This window comes from Arachis ipaensis, chromosome B7, assembly GCF_059453495.1.
Source record: "Arachis ipaensis isolate K30076 ecotype BB chromosome B7, ASM5945349v1, whole genome shotgun sequence".
NCBI lineage: Eukaryota > Viridiplantae > Streptophyta > Magnoliopsida > Fabales > Fabaceae > Arachis > Arachis ipaensis.
The window spans coordinates 74,620,419-74,638,954 of NC_142442.1; positions in this window are offsets into that span (position 1 = coordinate 74,620,419).

Consider the following 18,536-nt stretch of genomic DNA (forward strand, 5'->3'; position numbering starts at 1 on the left):
ATTTTGCCCAATTATCCATGGGTAACGATAAGAAACTCAAAAACCTTGTGAATTCTTTAATTATATGAGGTTAGGTATTAAATTTGTGAATGTGTATGTAATGATGTAAAATTAGGTGGTATATATGTGAATTGGAACTAAAATGATGAAGTTGGAGGCTTAAGCTTGGGTATTGGGTGCTAAAAATCCATTTGGTGGAGGCTTAGAGCTTGTGAATTAAGGAATTTGCGGTGTTCCGGACTTAGGGAGAAATTGGCTAAGGTATTGTTTTAGTTTCTCACAGTTAAAATATAATGTCACATGAAAACTTAGGCTAGTTGATCGTAGGATAAGCTAAATTATGCGATTGGTTCATGTTTTGTGGTTATAGATAATGATTGTGGAAGTTTGATGTGTATTGTGATAGCAGTTTGAAAGTAAATATGATAAATGTATTTGATATGAAGTGTTAGTGGTTAGTGTGGATTTGGAGATATTGTGTGAATGAATCGTTGAGTAGATTGTGTAGTTTTAAGGGTTGATATGTTGCGAAGTAATTTGGAAAGCATGTGAATATGGTTTTGGACATGAGGGGCTGTTTTGAGTTATGATATAATGGATTTTGAAAAACTTGAGGGTAGGTGTTTCTAGATAAAAACAAATTTTTGACCAACTTCGACGGGTCATAACTTGGCTTCTAGATCCTCAAATTTTGTAAAAGCTTATTCAGAATAAAAATTGGGTACGTGAAGTTTACAATGTTTGAAGAACGGACTAAAAATAATTTTTAACGAAAAAGTTATGCACGTTCAAAGTTTCGTGTAAAAATCTGATTTCTACAAACTTAGCAGCATTTTAAGGAAATTGGAACCCTGCGTACGCACACATGCATGCGACGCAGATCCTGGACTCTGCCCAGACGTCCCTGTATGTGGGCATAATCTGCGTACATGAATATGTCAAAATTTCACTCCTGCGTACGCGAGGATGTGCATGCGTATGCGTAAATGCTATATTTACACTCATGCCTATGCGACTAAAGGTCTGCGTACGCGAGGACCCCCTTCTATTTCACGAGTTTGCGTACGCGGACGATGCTCGCATACGCGACTTTAGCATTTTTACACCCATGTGCAGCGAGCATGGGCATGCTACATATGACCCTTGTTTTTCTGAAAAGTGTGTTTTTGAGTTTTTAACCTATTCTCTGTCTTCCCAAGCTTCTCTAACACCTGTTTAAAGTCTGTTAGCGAGTTTTTAACCTTTAGAACAGGGGAAAATGTGTTAAGTAAGTTAGGTGGAGGATTGAGGAAAATATTGAGAAGTGAATGGTTGAGTTATTAAGGCAAATAAGTGATGAATGATATATGATATATGATTGATAATGATGATGACAATAATGATGAATTTAGGTGAAATGAACTATAAATTGATAATGAAGATGATATTGATATTGATAATTTAAAAGCTTATTTAGCTTGTATAATTGAGATAAATTGTTGACCCTCTGTCATAAGATATGACTAGACACTTTAATTGTTTAGATTCCCCCATGGGCATGCACATATATATGAATTTGAGCTTGGATTGCTTCACCCATTTTAAAATTTGAGCTTAGAAGTTTGTCTCCCCCATGGATGAGTTTAGAATTTTTTTTCCATGGATATTGTTGAGCTTGGGGATGCATGTACAGAGGGACTGTCCACAGTTAGCTACCAGGACATGTCGGGTTGGCTATGTAATCGATAGTTGATATCATCAGCAATAAGACAGACATACATCATATGCATTTGAATGTTTTGCTTGAGTGTGCATTATCTTGGTTTGCCTAATTATTTAACTATGCTTATCTACTAATTGCCTATTTGTTGTACTTGTATTCTATTTGTGTTTTCCTTGCTTGAATTATTTGTGTATGTTTTCTGAGAAACCCCTTTTGGCGGAGGTGTGAGGGGGAGTTGTTCCACCGGTCATTCGGAGGGTTGGAGGATATAGAAAGTGAAGTGTTAGGTTAAAGTTAGATTTAGAACTTGAATACCTTAGATAATTTACCTAATTTCTGGTTTAGTTGGATCTTTAAGTTGTATTCTACGTGTCACAGTTCTAGGAATGCCTCTGGCTTTTCCGAGACCTTATATATTACCTATGTTGGCACCTTTACCATACTGAGAACTCCTGGTTCTCATTCTATACATATATTGTTGTTTTTCAGATGCAGGACGAGAGGCACCTCGTTGAGTGTCTGGAGATTCTCTATCCAAGCGAAGATGTCACTTTTGGGCTGTTATTTTACATGTTTTTGGTCATGTAAATATGTACTTAGATTTTTTGCCTTGTATAATTTACATTTTGTCCCTCTTAGAGGTCAATATGGATAAACATGTGTATACTTTATGGTTTGAGACATATTTTGGATTGTTTATATATATATATGTTTTTAGCTTTCTTTTCTATCATGCCTATCTGTTTATACGTACCTTTGTGAGAGTGACACGATTATCTGTTTTTACTTTTGCTTAACTTCTTCTTCAAGGCTCATAGTTATAATTCCTTTCAACTATATATATGTATACGTCTTTTCTTTTAGAGGTAGCAATACCTTGCCACCTCGGCTTTATAATTTAAGCGTAAGGCTTGACGGGAGAAGTGTCGTCGGTCTAGAATTTTCTCAATAAAAGAATTTCTTCATTGCAAGTATAGTTCCAAACTGACAAACAACTCTCCGTCAAAGTTTAATTTGTTTGTCACAATGAAAACCAATAAAAATCAAGAGTATTTAAACCTCGGGTCATCTCTCAAAGGAATTATAGTGAGGTATGCATATTATTGGTTATGAGTATAAAAGGGGAGGTTTGCGGATAGAGAGGCGAGAAACTAAATTACAAGAGAGTAAAACTAACAACTAAAGAAGTATAAATGCTAAAAGACACTCCTGGAAAGGATTGAGAATCAAAGCTTCCTTTTCAAGTCATTGACCACGAATATGGTGATTATCTAGAATTAATTCCAATTAGTCATCTCCAATATCGGGAGAAAGTCAAATAGGCATAGTCAGTCTTATAACAAGAACAACTAACAACTCTAAAATTACCAATCAATATCGAACATCAAAGACTATTGTATCACTAACCATGACATTACAATTATAAGAGCAAACCCAATTAGTCAACCTCTAATGACGAGATAAGTCAACTGGGCTTGATTAATCTCAATCTATAGGTCTTACTCGTTAATAGAAACGAGATTAATTAAAATCTCCAAATTGTCACTCAATTCAGACATTAGTGACATCAAGGTCGCCTAAATTACTTAATTCCAAGCCAAGAGTGTAGAAATCTACCCTAAAGCTAAAAGGGACATTTCTACAAATACTTAGAAAGCATGGTAAAATTGCAATAATAATAAAATCTAAAACTACCAAATACAAGATAACAATAATAACAACTCAATTAAATATCAATAAACATGAAAAAATCAAATGGCATTAATAGAAATCAAAATTAACAATAGTTATGAAACTAAAAGTGACACAAATGAGAAATTAACAAGATAAATTAAGAGAATTAAGGCAATTAAACAAGGAAAAGTAAATGAAACTAGATCAAAACAAGAATTAAAACCTAAATTTAAGAAGGATTAAACTAAATCTACCCTAATTCTAGAGAGAAGAGAGCTTCTCTCTCTAGAGAATAACCTAAAACATGATCTAAAACTAAACTTAATTGCTCCCCCCTTGATCCTCCTTGAGAATTACATCAAATACTTCAGAAATGAGTTGGATTGGGCCTAAAACTGGCCTGAAATCGTGACCCACATGTTTACTTAAGTAAATCATGTGCTGGCAGTCATGCATACGCATGAGGGATGCGTATGTGCAAAGTGGCGAAATTCCAGGTCATGCGTATGCATGAGGCATGCGTACGCGCAACGGGGCAGATTTTTACAACTTCATTTTTTCATGATTTCTCCACTTTTACATGGTTTTTCTTTATTTATTCAAACCATCCTTGCCTTCTAAGCCTGAAATCACTCAACAAACACATCAAGACATCGAATGGAATTAAAGTAAATTAAATTTAGTAATTTAAGAGCCTAAAAGTATGTTTTCACTTTTAAGCATAATTTAGAAAGAATTCACAAAACCATGCTATTTTAGTGAATAAATGTAGAAAAAGTTGATAAAATCCACTCATTTCAATACAAGATAAACCATAAAATTGTGGTTTATCAATCTCCCCATACTTAAATAATAGCATATCCTCATGCTAGATCTAAGAAAGATACAAGAAAGGGGTATTAATGTAAGAACCGCGATTAATCGAACAGGTTAATTAAGTGGTTATATTGCCCAAATTAGATTCCAAAAAATTAGAGTGAGAATTTGAGTGTTTAAGTATGATTTATGGACTCAGCGGGTCTTTCTGAGTCAGAAAATGTGTTTTCTACGAAAAACCGCGAAAAATCGCGAACCAGCAATTGAACCGGTTGAACCGGTTCAAGTCTGCCCGGTACTGCACGAGAAAAAGTAAAAACCGTCAAAAACCTTAGAAAAATATTAGAAATGGAAAACCGAACGTTAATTTTAAAGGTTTGGCCAGCTAAAAACGCTAGCGGGTTGGACCAGGCCCAAGTTGGGCCCAAGCCCAACACATAAAAGGCTCATTTAATGAACCCATCTCATCATAACACACTAACAAACACACACACCCAGCTGAAGGAGAAAGGGAAGAAGTGAAACCCTTGAACACTATTCATCTCAATCTTCCAAAGCTCATATCTTGAGCTAGAGAGCTCCGATCGCCACACCGTTTGTGGTTACGTGTTCCTTGTGAAGAGCTCTACAAAACCCACCCAAGAAACTAGTAAGGTAATCACGAAATCCTTTCAGTTTCTCTCTTCAAAATTTAAGGTTTATTAGGGCTTTGGGTTAAATGAGTTTTTGTGATTTTGGATGTTTAGGTTTACTCTAATCCTTGCTTAGCATTGGATTTTTGCTATCAAATCTATTGGAAAAGGTAAGAGCCATTAAACCCTTGTGAAATTTCAAGTTTGATAAACCATAGGTTGAATTATTGTGAATTATGTGTGTTATAGCTTGAAGTGATGAGTATTTGAACTTGTTGGAGCTTATTGGTGATTGTTGGTGGCTTGGATTGTGTTGGAAAGCCTAGCTTGTGCTCAACTTTGGGTTAAGGGAATATTAGGAATCGGCCAAGTGATAAACCCCAATTTTGTGGTTTATCTTGTGCTTAATTTGGGGGATTTTATCAAGTTTTCTCACATTTATTCAATGAAATAGCATGGTCTTGTAATTCTCCCTAAATTTGTGCTTAAGTGTGAAAACATGATTTTTAGGCCTTAAAATAGCTAAATTTAACTCACTTTAATTCCATTCGATGCCTTGATATGTTTGTTAAGTGATTTCAGGTTTAGAAGGTAAAGATTTGATTGAAGAAATGAAGAAAAAGTATGCAAAGTGGGAGAACTCATGAAGAAATGAAGGAATCGCAAAACTGTCAAGCCTGACCTCTTCCTGCTCAATTGATCATAACTTGAGCTACAGAGGTCCAAATGAGGCGGTTCTAGTTGTGTTGGAAAGCTAACATCCGGGGATTCAAAATGATATAAAATTTGCCATAGTTGTCTGGCGTTTAGGCATGCGTACACGGGTGGATCAATGTGACTCACTAAAGGCAACTCGCGGCCAGCGATTTCTGAAGCATTTTGGGCCCAATCCAACTCATTTCTGATGCTATTGAACCCAAGGATTGAAGGGGATGAACCAAGTAGTCATAGTTTTAGTTTTCATCATGTTTTAGGTTAGAATTTTAGAGAGAGAAGCTCTCCATTCTCTCTAGAATTTAGGGTAGTTTAGGTTTAATTTTCTTAAATCCAATTTTCAATTCTTGTTTTGATTTAGTCTTCCCTTTTAATTTCTTGTTATTACATCTTTGTTCTTCTAGTTTTACTTGTCATTTCTTATTTTGCTCTCTTATGTTGATGAACAATTGTTGGGTTTCTATTTTCTCTCAATACAAATTTATGTTTCCATATTTCTTTTATGTTGATCTTGGTTGCTATTATTGATTTCTTGCTTATGTTTATGATGGATTCTTTTAATTCTTGCATTTTATGATATTTACTTTTATTGCACACTAGGTGTTTGATAAAATATTCACACTAGTTTTTGAGTAGTTTTCTTTACCCTTGGTCTAGGCTAAGGGAATTGAGTGACCTTGAGTCATTGGGTCTCATTGAATTGGTGATTTGAGAACCCTTGGTGATCAATTTGATATCCATTGACACTAACCCACTACTAATCTAATTAGTAGATAGGTTGGGACTTATGGGTTGATATGATCAAGCCTATTTGACGTACTTCAAGCTTAGGAGTAGACATTACATACTTAAAGCTTTTGCAGGTAGACTGAATAGGTTGGTCCCTCATAATTATCAATATTTGGTTTGTAGACAAGGATGGTGATCTCAATTACCTATGTCTAGCCAAGAGTTCTTTTCCTTTATTTTATTAAGTTCTTATCATTTACTTTCTTGTCATTTATTTTCTTGTCAATTAAAAATCAAACCCCTTTGTTCCTTCATAGCCAATAATCATTTATTTTATTGCAATTCCTTGTGAGACGACCCGAAGTTTAAATACTTTGGTTAATTCTTGTTTGGGGTTTGTACTTGTGACAACCAATATTTTTGCATGTGAGGATTCTTTGTTGGTTTAGAACTATACTTGCAACGAGATTTTATTTGTGAAATTCTAAACCGTACAAGAAACCGAACATCAAAATGGCGCCGTTGCCGGAGAATTGCAATGGTGCTTTATTATTGGCTATTGTAAATATGGTGAATATGTTTGCCTTTTTTTCTTCCTTGTTAGTTTTTGCTAGTTTTAGGATTTGGTTTTCTTTGTTTCTTGTTAGAATTTGTTTTTGTTTTCTCTTATCACCATGAATTCTCATCACTTTGGCTATGAGTGTGGTTCAAACTATGTTGTAGGAAATGGAAGCTTAAATGAGGATGTGCATCAAGGATTTGGAGATCAAAGGTGGGAGGAATCCCAAGCTTATGAACAACCTTCTTGGCAACAACCTCCTTCCAAATCAAGTTTGACAAGAGTGCTTGGGATATGACTACTCTCCTCATGGAGATACACAAGGACCAAAAGGTATTTTATTCCATCCAAGCCGTTCAAGTGTCACCCCAACATGACTACTCTCCGGATTCCTATGGGTATAATCCTAATTCTAATGCATATCAATCTAGTGTGTGTGGTTATCCTTATTGTAGTTGTCAATCACAATCACCACCACCCTATGCCTATGAACCACCTCTCCAAAATAGTTTTGATCCACCATACTCACAAGCCTCATACCACCAAACACCTTCATATGATCCTAACCCATATCTACCATACCAACCACCTTGTGAACCATATGAACCATATGAAGAACCACCCCAATTCAACCCCCAATACCCTCAAGAACCACCACCTCCATGTTATTATCAAGATGAGCCACCTCCTATGTATGAGAACTCTCAACCACAAGATGAATCACCTCCCATATTTGAAAAAATCATGGCTCAGTTTGCCAAAATCACGGCCACCTTGGAATTATGGGACACATGCAACAAGCAAAGCATCTCCACGGATGAATGTGAGGGACCAACCAAAGAGCGGATCATGAAGGAGATTCTAGAATCCCAACATGAGGACAAGGAGATGGGGTGTGTCTTTCAACAAGTGGAGGAGGAAGAGATTGTTAAAAAAGAAGAAGTGGTTGAAGAGCTAGAGAAAGTTGAACAAGAGGTGGATTTCAAGCTTGAGAACACTTCCACACCAAGTGATGTTGTTGATGATTTTATGGAAGTTGTTGAACTTTCTTCCATTAAACTTGAAAATGATGTTAAGGAGGATAATGCGCAACCTCCAAGGCATAGTATGAATGATGAAAGATTGGAAGAGGTTGATCAAGAGATGGATTCAATCATTGAGAATTTCTTATCTACAATTGAATCCTCTCCCATTGGGCTTGAAATTGAGATCAAAGAAGAAGATGCACAACCTCCCATGCCCTTGGTGAGTAATGAAGAAGAGATTGAATTAGAAGAGAGCCACCAAGAGGAAGAGGTTGAAGTTGAGGAAAGTTGTAAAGAGGTGGAGGTAATCAAGGAAGAGTACAAAGGAATGGAACTTGCAAGATCATTTGAACCACCCCTTCCTAAGTCACTATCCAACACAACATTCAAGTGGGTAAAATTCCTATCCTTAAGCTTTACTTTCTCACTTGAATATGGTTTGATTGAAAATGATGGTCAACTTAGAGCTCTTTGTGGAGTTAAGAATAGAAGAGATTTGTGTAGTGGTTGGAAACATCACTCTAAGTTCATGATGGTTGCATGCTCAAAGTTGAATAGCAATGGTTAGTGTAGAACCAAATTGCATGGGTCTAGGAGAATATTTGGATGCTTAATTGAGAATTCACAAGCCTTGTCACCCCAGATTTAACTATGGTAGTCAACAAGAATATGGGTGCAAGAACAAGATTTGGGACCCCGGAATTCATTTCAACAATCAAAATTCTTGGGGCCTTGCCATCTACCTAAGCTTGCTTGAAGGCCTTGTGCACCTAATTTGGGATCCCGATGGACATTGGAAATGCAAACATTGGTGGGGATTCAAGGATGAATTCAAGCATAAACCACCATAGCAAGGACCCCACCAAATGTCCAACTTAAGGACTTAAACTAAAAGTGCTAGGTGGGAGACACCCCACCATGATAAACTCTTTCCATACTCTTATACATTTTGAGTTGCCATTATAGGTAGTTTTCTTCTTTTCTATACTCTTATACATTTTGTTTCGATTGATAGGTTGTAGTAGTGTGTTTTGATTAGTTTAGATTGTTGTTAAAGTAGGTTGCTTGGAGTGTAAGTTTTGTTTGTAATGCATTTGAAAATTTTTAAAAAACTTAAAGATTTTTGTTAAATTTGAATTTTAGTTGCTTTAGAATGATTATAGGTTAGGAGAGTGTTAAATTCTGTTTTTATGCTTCTAAAAAAAAAATTTTTTTTCAATCCACGCTTAAGCACGCATGACGCTTACGCGTGGATTGCACTTCTGCAACTCCTGGTACATTTTCCCGAGAGTTGTGCGAACATCGTGCGAGCACTGTGTGAAAAGCACAATCCACGCATAAGCACGCATGACGCTTATGCGTGGATTGTCCCTGCTGCATCCATGCATAAGCACGCATGACGCTTATGCGTGGATTTGCACCATGTTTTTCTCCTTTCTCCTTTCTCCTTCTTTCTTCTTTTCTTCTTCTTTCTTTCTATTTTTTTTCTTCTTTCTCTCTTGAAAAAAAATATATATTTCTAAAAAATAATAATAATAATAATAATAATAATAATAATAAATAAATTAGTAATGTAAAAAAACTAAATAAATAAATTAAAAAAATTCTCTTTTCTTCTATTTTCTTTTATTGCATTTGTTTATTTTCATTCATTGCATTTTAATTTTGTTTTCACAGCTTGTTCTTATTTTCCTTTCTAAGTTTCTTTTTTTAATAATGGTGTCTTACTCAATTGTTGAGAATTTCTTGGTTAATCTTGGTACTTCTAGACTTGTTTGATATTGATGGGTAATGAAATTTCTAATTCAATACTTAACCTTTGATGATCCTTGTACCCTTTGTGCAATGATATGAGCTCACACGTCTTTCATGACCCTCTCTTTCTTGTTTGAACTTGATGCTCGACATGCTCTTCATGTTATTCACTTATGCTTTAACTTTTCTCTTGCATCAAGTATTAATTGATATGCCCTTTACCTATATTGCTCTCTCACTTACATGCATAGCTAACATGTAGTGAGAATCTTACTCTTATTTGGCATTAGTCCCGCCTATATTCTACTTGCTTTGCTATCTTTGTTGTAGGATTAATTCTCTTTCTTTTTCTTTCCTTTTAGGTTGACCACCAAGAGGGAAAGGATAAGTTTCAAATGGGGCAACAAACAAGTTCATCCGCATAACCTTTTGAAGGAGCTCATCAATTGTAGCAGCCCATCCACATTGCTCTTCTTTGCATGCACCGAGGACGGTGCAAATTTTTAAGTGTGGGGAGGTCGTTCGACCGATCTCCATAGGTAACAACTTCCTTTCTCAACACCAAATTTTTTTTTAAAAAATTCCTTTGCTAGTTAGTTGTTGCATTGCATGATAGGTTGCATGTTAGTTATAATTTGTATATATTCTATCATTTCTTTTTATGTTAGGACCACTTGGTTAGGGTGATGATTTCTTTTCCAAGAAACTGTTTTTAGGGCACCCTACCAATTTGAAAAAAAAATTTGTGTTGAACTTGCTTGAAGAATGTATTTCGGAACATGGTTTTTGAGCTAAGACCTAAGAACACAAGCATGTGAGTTTTGAGCCTTATGGTGTGGTTACATCTCATAACCACTTATTTTCATTCTTGTGTGCATCATTCTCTTTCTATGATTGTAATCTTTGATTTGTTTGATTCTTTATGTCCATTATTCTATGTATATATGTATTTATATGATTGAGGCCATCATTTCATATAGCTCACTTACCCAAATAGCCTACCTTTCATTAACCATTGTTAGCCAAATTTGAGCCTATTTAATCCCTTTTATTCTTAATTATAGCACATCACTACCCTTAAGTAAAAAATAATAAATGTTCTCAATTTGGATCTTTGATTAGCTTAGGCTAGTGAGGGTGTGTATCAATTGGGTATGGGGAACTTGGGACATTGGTTGAAGTAAAAGTGTATTTTGTATTTTTGATTAAAAATTTTGGGAATTGGGTACATGCTTATGCATTAAATATGTAAAACCATATGCATTGATACGTTTGTATATACTTTTAAAAAATGTGTGAAAAAAAATATAGGAAAAAAATAAATAAAAAAATAAAAAAATAATAAAAAAACAAAAATGTAAAAAATAAATAAATAAATAAAATAAAAGGGGACAAAAATACCCCAAGGTAAAGTAATAATAACAATGCATATGGGATGTGAACTAAAGAGAATGCATGAGTATGTGAAAAAGTAGAAATCATGGGTAGCTAGGCATTGTATTAGAATTGTATAGGTTGTTATAGGTGTTTGGTGAGAGCTTAGGTTAATCAAAGATTCAAATTTCAAGCTCACTTGACCATATGCATCCTACCTTGATCCTAGCCCTATTACAACCTATGAATAAGTCCTCATGATGAATGTATGCATGCATTGAATAATTGTTGATTGTTAGATGGAAAACAAATCATTGAAAGCATGATTAGAAGAGAATCGAGTGATCGACCCTATACACTTGAGCGACCAGAGCGGATACACTTCTGGTGAGGGTTCGATGCTCAATTCCTTGTTTCCGGCTTTCATGAGCTTTCTTCGTGCAAGTCTATTTGAACTTCATTTTGATATTTGAATTGGTAGGATTCATGAATCGTCATATGATCTTAACCCTACTTGCTCATATGTGTTCTTGGGGATTGATTTACTTTTAACCAAGTAGGTAGAATCATCTTGCATTTAGTGCATTCATAATAGATAGGTGCATATAGTTTATTTGTATTGAATAAATGTTCATACCCCTTTTCTTGTCCTTCTTTATTCTTAGCATGAGGACATGCTTGGTTTAAGTGTGGAGAGGTTTGATAAACCCAATTTTGTGGTTTATCTTGTGCTTAATTTAGGGAATTTTATCAACTTTTCTCACATTTATTCAATGAAATAGCATGGTTTTGTAATTCTCCCTAAATTTGTGCTTAAGTGTCAAAACATGCTTTTTAGGCCTTAAAATAGCTAAATTTAACTCACTTTAATTCCATTCAATGCCTTGATATGTTTGTTAAGTAATTTTAGGTTTAGAAGGCAAAGATTGGATTGAAGGAATGAAGAAAAAGCATGCAAAGTGGGAGAACTCATGAAGAAATGAAGGAATTGCAATACTGTCAAGCCTGACCTCTTGCTACTCAATCGATCATAACTTGAGCTACAAAGGTCCAAATGAGGCGATTCTAGTTGTTTTCGAAAGCTAACATCCGGGGCTTCAAAATGATATAAAATTTGCTATAGTTGACTGGCCTTTAGGCATGCGTACGGGTGCATCACGTGTACGTGTGGGTGGATCAGTGTGACTCACTAAAGGCAACTCATGGCCAGCGATTTCTGAAGCATTTTGGGCCCAATCCAACTCATTTTTGATGCTATTGAACCTAAGAATTGGAGGGGGATGAACCAAGTAGTCATAGTTTTAGTTTTCATCATGTTTTAGGTTAGAATTCTAGAGAGAGAAGCTCTCCCTTCTCTCTAGAATTTAGGGTAGTTTAGGTTTAATTTTCTTAAATCCAATTTTCAATTCTTGTTTTGATTTAGTCTTTCCTTTTCCACTTTTTACAGGCCAGTGGAATCTTTATGCTCAAAACCCAGATTCCAGTAGTCATTTATTTGGTACCCCTCAGGGAGCAGGAACTGCCATTCTAACACTTCTTGGGGGATTCCATCCACAAACACAAAGCTTATGGCTGACTGATATTGCGCACCATCATTTAGCTATTGCGATTCTTTTCCTGGTAGCTGGTCACATGTATAGAACCAACTTCGGGATTGGCCACAGTATAAAAGAGACGGGCGAAATATGTGACAAGCCATGGTCCTAAAAAAATCACTAAGGAAATCCCACACCTAGAAGCCCATTTACTCCGAAATTTAGACAAAAATGGAATTGTTACCCCCGGATCTTGGGTAGAGACGGGCGATATTTTAGTGGGGAAATTAACGCCTCAAATGGTACAAGAATCCTCGTATGCCCCGGAAGATAGATTATTACGAGCTATACTTAGAATTCAGTTATCCTCCTCAAATGAAACTTGTCTAAAACTACCTATAGGCGGTAGAGGTCGAGTTGTTGATGTAAGATGGATTCAAAAAAAAAGAGGTTCCAATTATAATCCAGAAACTATTAGAATATATATATTGCAGAAACGTGAAATCAAAGTAGGTGATAAAGTGGCCGGGAGACATGGAAATTTACATCTTTGTTCTTCTAGTTTTACTTGTCATTTCTTATTTTGTTCGCTTATGTTGATGAACAATTGTTGGGTTTCTATTTTCTTTCAATACAAATTTATGTTTCCATGTTTCTTTTATGTTGATCTTGGTTGCTATTATTGATTTCTTACTTATGTTTGTGATGGATTCTTTTAATTCTTGCATTTTATGATGTTTACTTTTATTGCACACTAGGTGTTTGATAAAATGTTCACACTAGTTTTTGAGTAGTTTTCTTTACTCTTGGCCTAGGCTAAGGAAATTGAGTGACCTTGAGTCATTGGGTCTCATTGAATTGGTGATTTGAGAACCTTTAGCGATCAATTTGATATCCATTGACACTAACCCACTACTAATCTAATTAGTAGATAGGTTGGGACTTATGGGTTGATGTGATCAAGCCTATTTGACGTACTTCAAGCTTAGGAGTAGACAATACATACTTAAAGCTTTTGAAGGTAGACTTAATAAGTTGGCCCCTAATAATTATCAATATTTGGTTTGTAGACAAGGATGGTGATCTCAATTACCTATGTCCAGCTAGGAGTTCTTTTCCTTTATTTTATTAAGTTCTTGTCATTTACTTTCTTGTCAATTAAAAATCAAACCCCTTTGTTCCTTCATAGCCAATAATCATTCATTTCATTGCAATTCCTTGTGAGACGACCTGGAGTTTAAATACTTCAGTTAATTCTTGTTTGGGGTTTGTATTTGTGAAAATCAATATTTTTGCATGTGAGGATTCTTTGTTGGTTTAGAACTATACTTGCAACGAGATTTCATTTGTTAAATTCTAAACCGTACAAGAAACCGAACATCACCAAGGTATGGTTTCGGTTTCCTCTATGTAGTATATAATATTCATGGACACTTAGGCTAGTGACCCATAGGATAGGTTTGGATTTGAATGATGGTATATGATGATTTTTTATGATTTGATGAATGTTGAGTTTGATTGTAATGATTGATGTGGATGTGATGAGGATGAAGGATTATAAAGTTGAGGAGTGTATTGTGTTGATAAATGTGATATTGATGTTAATTGATTAGTAATGTAGTTGGAAATTGTTTATAAGGTTGGATATATGTAATATATTAATGTGATGTTGTGAATGAGGAAAGATGAAAGAAAAATGTAGTAAGTTTGGTGTAATATGATATAGAGGGTTGATTTTGATGAAAAGTGGAGTTTGGATTTGGTTGGTTTGGTTTTGGTTGTGTCTTATAAAGGAATTGAGGAAATTGTGATTTTGGGTAAAAGTTGATTTTTGGTGAACCTTGTCTGATCATAACTTTTGCCTCAGTTTTCAAAATTTGATGAAACTTGTTTAGAATTAAAGATCTTTGAAAACCCTTTAAATCGATATAAAGTTTGTGAAATTTGGAAATTTGTAGAGGAAGTTATGATCATTCAAAGTTGGTATTTAAAATCTGAAATTCTGCAAGGTTGCAGAATTTCATGATTTCTGATATCTGCGAGCGTACACCCTTGTGCGGACGCACACCCTGCGAAAATTTAGACCTGTGTGGACGCACACACCTGTGCACACGCACAGGCAGGGAAATGCGTTCTATTTACAACGCTAGTATAGCTTGTGCGGGCACATATCTAAGGAAGAATTTCAACCTGTACGGACGCACAGGCCTGTGCGGACGCACACGTTGGGAAGGCCAGTCTGTTGGGGCACTGGCACAGGTTGTGCGAGTGAACATATTTTGAAAGTTTTGGTACCTGTGCGTTCGCACACCCCTGTGCGTACGCACACATTTTAAAATCTACTGGGCGTGCGCACGCACACACCTCTGTGCGGCGGCACATGCCTTGTTTCTCAAATTTTACTTGTTTTTCAACTATTCTACCTTTCCAACAAGGTTGTAAGCTTCTATAACACCATTTTAAGACTTTTAGGCCTAGTTTTGAGTATTAGAACATGGGTTATAACCTAAGGGTTCTAGTAGATAATTTTATGATAAATTAGAAAACGGAGGCCTAGGTTTCTGGCGTACTGAAGGTGGTGAATGGTTGATGAATGAGATGAGGATTAAGGAACTGTTGAGTTTGGAACTGAAATGCGAATGAACAGTGGTTGAAAAGAGTCGAGGGCTCTGAATGAAGTGATGGATCCATCGTGTATTTAAAAGGTTTTTGGAAACCACTGCACTACTTTTCATTGAGATTATGAGACGCTAGGCGCCCGGCAAGGGCCGAGGTTAGATCCCGCCTGTCGAGGTAGCGGCGGTGGCGTAAGGGCGGTGGTTCATCCCGCTTGCGCTTAGATGTGAGGCCGGTGGCAATAGATCCCATTCACATCCCTTCGGATCATCAGAGCGTACAGGCGCAAAACCCTGGATAGTGTTTCGAGCACTATATCTCGGGGGTTCCCACATCATGAATCCGAAGGGCAACATCTCCATGGAGATGTGTAGGGTTGGCAGTTGAACCAACAATGTGATATCACAGCCAGTAGGACAGGCATTCATCATATGCATTTCCTATCTGTTTACATGCTTTGACTATTTGAAATGGTTTGCCTATTTGTATAACATGCCTAATTGCTATTTGAATTATTGCCTTATATGCTTCTACTTGTGTTTTACTTGCATTGTATATTACCTGTGTTTTCTACTGGGATTGAGGAGGTTCGGAAGGCGGTGGCGATGGGATCGCATGGAGGATCGGTTGGAGAAGGCTGGGGGACAACGGTGTTTGCTTAGAATAGAAATCCCCTAAGATAGATTACTTGGTTTATTTAAGTTAATGATGTTATAATTATGCTTATTTGTTTTAGAATGCTTAAGTTTGAATCTTGTGATGGATATGGAGCTTAAGATTGTCTTTGGCGTCCCGGGGTCTTATATCCTACATCACTGGGCACTGTTACCATACTGAGAACCTCCGATTCTCATACCATATTTCTGTTGTGTTTTTCAGATACAGGTCGCAACCCACCTCGGTGAGTTGCTTTGGATGGTGACAGAAGCGGAGGATCTTGGATTTTTTTTGGAGTCTTTTTGGTTTATCTTGTTTATACATCTCTCCTTCTGTATTTTGTCTTTGCCTAGAGGCTTGTATTATGAGAGAAAAACTTGTATAAGCTGTTTTTAAACTGTCAGATTTCTATATGGATCTGTATACTTGTTTATGGCTAGCCAACTTAAACTCCGCGAGCCGTGGCTAGTTTCCTATGATATTATATACTCATCTTTTGTTGTATCTCATCTGTTTCTTTTGCCTTAAGCCAGTAGCTTCGTTAGTACGTTTTGCGCTTTTGAAATCCGGTTTTTGAGCTATATCTTTCATCGAGCTTCTAGATTATACTATTCCTTCTATATATATTATGTAGGAGCTTAGAACTGTTGTAATCTCTGATTAACATTTGCTTTACGTCGTGAGGAAAGGCTTAGGCTAATTAGGGTGTTACAATTAACATTTATTCAAAGTAAACTACCTATATGTAATCCCTAAATGCATGCAACTACTTGGTCAAAATAAATCAATTTCCAAGAATACATATATAAACATAAAGGGTAAAACAAGCACAACTAAGTTAAATCCAACAATTGAATTGAGTTATTGAAAAGAATTTACAACTTGCAAGATAAAGAATAATCATAGATGAAAACATAGAATCGAGCAATTGAACCCCTCACCGGATGTGTATACGCTCTGGTCGCTCAAGCGTTTAGGGTTGATTCACTCAATTTCTCTTCTAATCTTGCTTTCCAAGATTTATTTTTCATCTAACAATCAATAATTATTCAATGCATGCATACAAATATCATGAGAATATTTTCAAGGTTGTAATGGGGTTAGGGTAAAGGTAAGGATGCATATGCATTATTCTTTTATTAACTTAAACTCTCACCTAACACATATAACAACCTATAAATTCAAATACAAACCTAAATACCCATTCTTCACTTTTTCACACTCAATTCACATCCCATATGCATTATTCTTACTACCTTACTTTAGGGTAACATTTGTCCCCTTTTTATTACTTTCTTTTTCTCTTTTTCTTTTTCTTTTCCTTTTTTTTATTTTTTTTATTTTTAAAATAAAATATATACAAGAGTATTAAAGCATATGGTTTAAACATTTAATACATGAGTATGTATCTTCAACAAAAAAACAAAAATACACTTTTATCTTTACTAATGTTTTTCAAACTTCTGCACACTTGAATGATACACACTCTCAGTAGCCTAAGCTAATCAAAGATCCAAATTAAGAACATTTATTATTTTTCACTTGGGGGTAGTGATGTGCTAAAGTTAAGGACAAAAGGATTAAACAGGAATGAATAGGAAAATTCTTAATAGGCAGTGATTAGAGTGACACAGCGAAAGCGCAGAGATTGCAAAGATATTAGGACTATTAGGGTGAGAAAGAGAAGTTGTAGAAGATAAACCGTTGCGAAGATTGGCAAAAGGTTAAGGGTTTGTACATTGAGTTAGAAAGGAAAATTTCTCTCATGTACTCGTGTGTGGACAATATTTTCGAGGGTGAAAATTTTTATTGGGGGTAGCATGTAAAACTTGCAAAATTAGTGAATAATTAGCCAATAAATTAACTATTATTAAATAAAATTAGAAAATTAAATTTGATAAGTTAGAAGGGTAGAAATAATTAAAATATAAATTTTAATACTAATTTTAAAGGTTTTGGCTCAAAATTGGGTCAAACGAACCAAATCAGTTGAACCAGGCCCATATTGGGCCCAAGGCCCAGGCCAATAACATGTTAATGAAAGAGCTTATCTCTTCCTTCCCCTTCTATTTGATGAGACACGCTAAAATACTTGGGGAGAGAAGGAACATTCCAAACCCTTGGATCCAAATTCAACCTCACATAACTTTCAATCTGGAGCTCAGATTGCCGCACCGTTTGCAGCCACGCAACCACCGTGTCGAGCTCTACAAATTCCACTAAATAATTTGGTAAGTACCTCACTATTTCTTGATCAGCCACTCTATCCCTAATTTAAAAAATTTGAGGTTTTGATTTTGAGAGATTATATGATTTTGGTGTTTAGGATCAAATTAGCTTTGAGTACTTGTTGGATCTTGTCTCAAACTTTTATTGGTAATGTAAGAATCTCTAAAACCTTTTATGAATCATTAATTAGCGAAACCCTATGTTGATTTTGAGTGATATTATTTGGATTAGATTAAATTGTATGTATTGAGATCAGATTGGTGAATGGTGGATGATGGATTTGAGCCTTGGAAGCTGAGATTCTATTTTGGTGAGGAACTCGGAGCTTGAAGCTCGTGGAACGGTAAAACTGAAGTGTCTTGGGCTTTAGAGAGGAATTGGCTAAGGTATGGTTTTGGTTTCTTGTAGATAATATATAATGTAACGTGAAAACTTAAGTTGTACGACCTAGGATAAGTTGAATTATGTGTTTGGGGTATACTTAGTGGTTTTAGTTGATGCAAATTGTGTTGAATTGAT